The sequence below is a fragment of the Nicotiana tomentosiformis genome, chromosome 1 (genome assembly GCF_000390325.3).
Source record: "Nicotiana tomentosiformis chromosome 1, ASM39032v3, whole genome shotgun sequence".
NCBI lineage: Eukaryota > Viridiplantae > Streptophyta > Magnoliopsida > Solanales > Solanaceae > Nicotiana > Nicotiana tomentosiformis.
In genome coordinates, this window is record NC_090812.1 from 4990080 (window position 1) to 4996212 (window position 6133).

Below are 6133 nucleotides of genomic sequence, written 5' to 3' on the forward strand. Positions count from 1 at the left end.
AATCATAATTTTTTATTTTTGGAAAGTTTTACAAAAATTCCAATTTCTTGCATCTAAATCCGAAATAAGTGATGAATATAGACATGAATTTATGAAATATAATCACTTTTGGTTATAGAACACTTACACAATTCAAAGTCGTGAAAAATCCCTTTGAAATCGCCTAAATCCGTGCTTGAAATGTCTAAAAATGAGAAAAATATGGGACTCTTCAATTTATACACTGCCCAAATATTTTCGCACCTGCGCATCCGCTTTTGCGGAAGGAGTTTCGCTGTTGTGAACCTCACTTGCCTAGCCTCCGCTTCTGCGATGCTTAGGACCGCATCTGCAGTCGCGCTTTTGCGCAAAAATGGCCGCACCTACGAAGACCGCAGGCCAGCCCAGTCGACTGGCAATTAGTTAATTGCTTAACTGCAATTATTTAGTGACAATTAGTTAATTTTAGCGGCAATTATTTAGTGGCAATTAGATAATTGTCACTAATTTATTATTGACAAAGGGATATTACCGACAAATGCACGTTAGCCGGGAGAAACTACCTTTTTGCTGGCAATTAAAAAGAATGGCCCCTAATAATCACTAATTGAAGTCAATGTTTTATCTTTCCCACCAATATTTTCTCATAAAATTCACATATTCCCTCCAATTGTAAATCACGAACTAAGGATAATTTTAGGAAAAAGTTTTTCCAAAGGTCCTCCATCGTGCGACGCCGCTGCCCAACTAATCGATATCTCACTAAATTTTAGTTTTTCCAAAGTTTTACTAAGGATAATGTAGATTCTATTCATTTTTTGTGTTGTACTTCTTGCTTTCTTACTGTTTGTTAGATGTTCTCAGTTCTATTCACAGTTGCTTGATGGGATCTGATTTTACATGAGAGTGGTGAATTTCAGAGGTATTAGTGATGTAGTTTGAGATTCTTTTTCCCCTTTTTGGTATCTATTTTTCAGTTACTGATCTGTATTCACTGTTCCTTATGAATTTGGGATGCTTTAAAATGTAAAACAATAGCTAAGAAGAACACTTGGTGCTTATACATATGAAATTTATAAAGAATTGTCTAAACTTTTAGGCTGCAGAGCTCATCTACCTCTCTATTGCCTTCCTATCCTCTGTTTTATTTGAGGACTGCAAGACGTACAGTCAACTATTTTAGTAGCTTAGTAATCCAATTGCTTCCACATGATAGGGGAATAAAGTTCCTATTTTTAAGCACAAATACTCTATAAAAACCCATTTGGTTTTGATCACCAAATTGACTCTTAACATTTAAACAAACAGGATATACTAATTGCTACTAGACTTTGTTAGAATAATTAACTCAAGTTCTAGTTTGATTCCAATTGCCAAAGGATAGGGACAGTTGATCACCTATCAGTCTATCTCTAAGGATTGGACCGAGGTTGTAACTAATCTGTAGAATACTTCTTATTCGTCTAAAACATGATACTTATTATCTGTATATTTGTTAAATTACTGGGAATACGAAGCAGTCTGTTAAACGACAAATTTCAGCTGAAGAAACAATATTTAACAATACCAGGCTCGTCAATGCATCTGTAGCTTGATGATTTAGTTTCAGTCCAAATTTGCAAGTTTATATATAACTATTGATTAGAATTTAAATGTGGGTTTTAACTATATATTAGATTATATTACTTGAAAATTATATGAAGTCCATTCGTATCTGATGGTTTTATGGGGAAATCCTCACAAACATGTGCGGAGTTTTCAGAGTACTTCACAATTTTGTCCTCATATTCAACTTATGGTAAGATTGTTGACATATCTTGAGAGCATGGGTTGTGAAGATTATTGTAATACATACTTACATATAGTGAAATGTCTATTTATTCAAACTATTTAAGATTCTATAGCTGATTAAGGTGTTGGAAGATATTGTTTGATAACATGATGTCTTTAGGATTTGAATTGAGTCCTGCAATGATAGGTCTCTTAGCCCATTTTCCTTCTTTAATACAGACATTGCTATATTCAGCCAAAAAATATACTACATTAATGATCTTTTGCCTTTTTAGTTCTTGATGACTTGGTCTTCTTCTAACATGCTTTATGGAAGTAGCTCTTTAATAGTGTTGTAGACCAACAAGAAGTCAAAGTTTGTTGTTGTCCTGAAGAAGAAAATGATGTAATTGAAGCTCTTATTGGTGTTCAAGCCCGTGGTTGTTGTGCTTCTCCTCACCAACTTCAAGTTAGTTCATCCATTTATTTCCATTCTTTTTTTGTGTGCTCTAAGATGGTAATATAATTGTTATGGTATTATAACGATAAGATACTACGCTTATATTGTAATACTCGGAGATTAAGAAGCTCATGGATTAAAAAGTGGACTAAATATTTGAAGTACTTATTGTTATAGTGATTCCGAATTTCTTTCTAATAATAATAATCTTTTAATGATCATTATTAAGGTGATCAGATAATAGAGTGCGGTTTAATACGGAGATTATACTAAATGGGTCGTAGATTACATGTCCTTGTTCCAGTCCTTACAGTATTAGTGTTTCCTCTATGTCATTGAAATAGTTGTGGTAAAGGAGGTTCATTTATTACTTATTATTGATTTTAAAAAAGCCAGTCAATACTCAATAGTTGAAACCCATTTTTTAAACTTCTTTTAAGATTAAGATACCATTGAAAATTTCAATTGTGAACGACCTACGAGACAGAGCAGTCACGGGCCATACAGTGACAGTACATGACTACATTCAATAGCACTATAGGAATTATTTGGCCTTGAATCAATTATCTGAATATTCTACTTAAGTATGTGTTGCTTACAAGTAACAAGTTGCTTTAGTGTGGCATCTGATCCATTGCAGCTGCAAGAGTTTGGTCTGCTTTTAGGCATAGAAAGTCCATGAACTTGTGTAGATTGGTATTTAACAAATAGTTAGTTCGCTGCTGTGATAACTTATCTTTCCACTGCCCGGATTGTTGGTTTGATGGTGCTGTGCATTAGACAGTTACTTAATGATATCTTTCATGAAGCAGTAAAGTTGTTTTTTCTATGTCATATGACTAACTAGGTATACTAGGAATATACTTTAGAAGTCAAATTTCTCAAGGAGTTCATGCTTTCCTTTTAGATCGACCTCATTGAAATAGTATGGAACTCAGTTCTTGCTTTAGTAGATGCTTTCGTTCAAATTTGGTCTTTAATTATGATAAAGGGCTTATCTGTTTTCTTACTTGAAGAAGTGGGTGATTTATTATCAGATTCTGCTAGGAATGAGTTGCTTGTTACAGCTGCCACTAACTATTGTGTCACTGCTGCTACTTTTATTGTCAATATGCATTAGTCATCATAGCTATTGCCAAGTTTTATTGTCAATATGCATTAGTCATCATAGCTATTGCCAAGTTCTGAATAATGTGATATCTCAAAGATTGCTAACATTACTGTAGTGTTATGAAGTGCTTAAATGGTTAAATATATGCTTTGGCTGATAGAAAGCAAAAACAACTCCTGCTAGTTTTTTCTTGAGATGGTAACATAAATTACTCCTGCTAGTTATTTCTCCATTATCACACAATGGTTACTTGGATCGGCATTTTAAAAAGCCTTCTTTATGCTTCCCTAAGACAGACATGCATGACTGAAATACATCTTAGGAAAGTCGTCTTTAAAAGGAACTTTTAATGTATTGAAAGTCACTACGGACTCATTCGTTTAATCCCTGTCTTTGAAGAGATGCAGTTCATGAGTTTCATCAAAGCAATAGATTTCATGCAGTTCTCACCTTCTAATTCTATCTGTATATCTAACCTAATTTTACAGTGTTTGAATTCATGCAACCATTAGCTTGAATTGAGTTTTGTCAACTTTGTTTTGCTTTGTGTATTTTTGACATAAAATATCCAGTCCCATATCATCTCTCATATTGATGTTCTTGTTATTTTGTTATTCCATTTTATCATTTCTTAATGTCTTTGTAATACATGTACATGACAAAGATCCAAACTGACTGGTTGTCCCATGTAGTATGATGTAGTTGCTCCTGACACTGTCTCGGTCAGTTCACTATTATCGCAGTTTCTCTTCCCGACATTGCATGAGCATTGTGTGTTCTCTTTTACTATGTGGAAGAATTGACTTGTCGAATAATAATTTCAAGCAAGCTCCAACTAGCCTGGAATTGATGATTATTGTATTTCATCTATTGTCATAGTTATTTTATAATTTCAGGTCATACAGTCTGATGTTCGATAATTTAGCGGGTGGAAGATTTCAATATGACGAAGAGTTGCAGAAATTATTTGAAGATTGTAATTCGTTAAGATTAATTATGTAATGACATTAGCTATTTAGTTCAAATAATTTAAGTTTATTTTTTAAGTTACTGTGATATTAATATTTTAGAAGTACTTCCTTTTATTTGTTAAGATTTAATGAGATATATTATGGTTTGATGAATTAATATTGATATATTTTGTTATTTGCATTATTTTTTGATCGAATGTAGTAGTTAATATTAATGGTGGCTAAACTTACCGTTATAGCTTGTGACTTTTAGCGCCAATTTAACGGGATATACTGACTATAAAATGGACGATAAAAGGGCACATTAAGACGTTTATATAGGAATATTGTAGCCATTATATTGCTATTAAAGATGACTTTTAGTGGCATTTTAATTGAATAGCATAATAATACGTTTTTAGAAGAGATATTGTTGCCACTCTAATTGCCACAAAACAACAACCCAGTATAATCTCACTAGTGGGGTCTGGGGAGGGTAGTGTGTACGCAGACCTTACTCCTATCCCGGGGTAGAGAGGCTGTTTCCGATAGATCCTCGGCTCCCTCACTCCAAGAACTTCCCACCTTGCTCTTGGGGTGACTCGAACTCACAACCTCTTGGTTGGAATTGGAGGATACTCACCACTAGAGCAACCCACTCTTATCAGAATTGCCACAAAACAATTACCGCTAAAGGTATGGACTTTTAGCGACAATTGTTTTAACTTTAGCGGCTATAAGAATGGACGTTAAAGGAGCATTATTAGCCTTTTATAGAGTGGGTTTAACAACCATCATAATTGCCGCAAATATTTGCCATTAAAGCAAATGCGTTTTAGTGGCAATAAGTCATACCCTTTACCAACTTTTGTGAGAAACGCCACTAACGGCTTTACCGACCCCGGCTTCAGCGGCTAAACACCAATTGCCGGTAAATGATATAGCGGCAATTGTTATTGCCGCCAATGTTGTTTTTTATTGCCGCCAAAGGCCTTTTTTGTAGTAGTGGTCCCGCATCTGCGATGGAAGGTCCGCTTCTGTGAGCTTGCACCTGCGATGGAAATTCCGCAGGTGCGATTACATCAGATGGCAGAAACCATCAGATTTTCTTCTAAGTCCAAATTCCATACGTTAACCCTCTGAAACTCACTCGAGGCCCCCTGGACCTCAACCGAATATATCAACAAGTCCTAAAACATAACACAGACTTAATTGAGGTCTCAAATCACATCAAATAACATCGAAATTATAATTCACACCTCGATTCGAACTTTTGAGTTTCAAACTTTTCAATTTACAAAACTTGTGCCGAAACATGTTAAATGAATCCGGAATGACTTCAAATTTGGCACACAAGCCATAAATGATATAACAGAGCTATTTCAATTTTCAGAATCGGATTCCGGCCCCGATATCAAAAAGTCAACTCTGTGGTCAAACCTGAAAATCTTTAGCCTTTGAATTTCTAGTTTTTGTTAAATAGTCATAACTTGAGCTAGGGACCTCCAAATTAAATTCCGAGCATATGCCCAAGTCCCAAATCACGATACGGACCTATCAGAACTGTCAAAATACTGATCCGGGTCCGTTTGCTCAAAATGTTGACCAAAGTCAACTCGGTTGAGTTTTAAGGCTCTATTTCATATTTTAATTCATTTTTCACATAAAAGCTTTCCAGAAAATTATACGTACTGCGCACGCAAGTCAAGGAATGATGAATAGTTCTTTTTGAGGTCTTAGAACACATAACTAATTATTAAATTTAAAGATGACCTTTTGGGTCATCACAACCACTCAGAGTTTCACCCATGAAGGGTGTTATGAGGTTCGACAAGAAGGGCAAGTTAAGCCCTTGGTATATTG

General features: G+C 34.9%; 1 long non-coding RNA gene across 1 annotated transcript; it reads left to right on the top strand.

The window, feature by feature from the left end:
• Window positions 1-565: 565 nt before the first annotated feature.
• LOC104102058 (uncharacterized) lies at window positions 566-4475 on the top strand. Its single transcript, XR_011408230.1, has 2 exons — window positions 566-2218; window positions 4217-4475. It is a non-coding gene; the product is annotated as an uncharacterized lncRNA (long non-coding RNA).
• Window positions 4476-6133: the final 1658 nt, after the last annotated feature.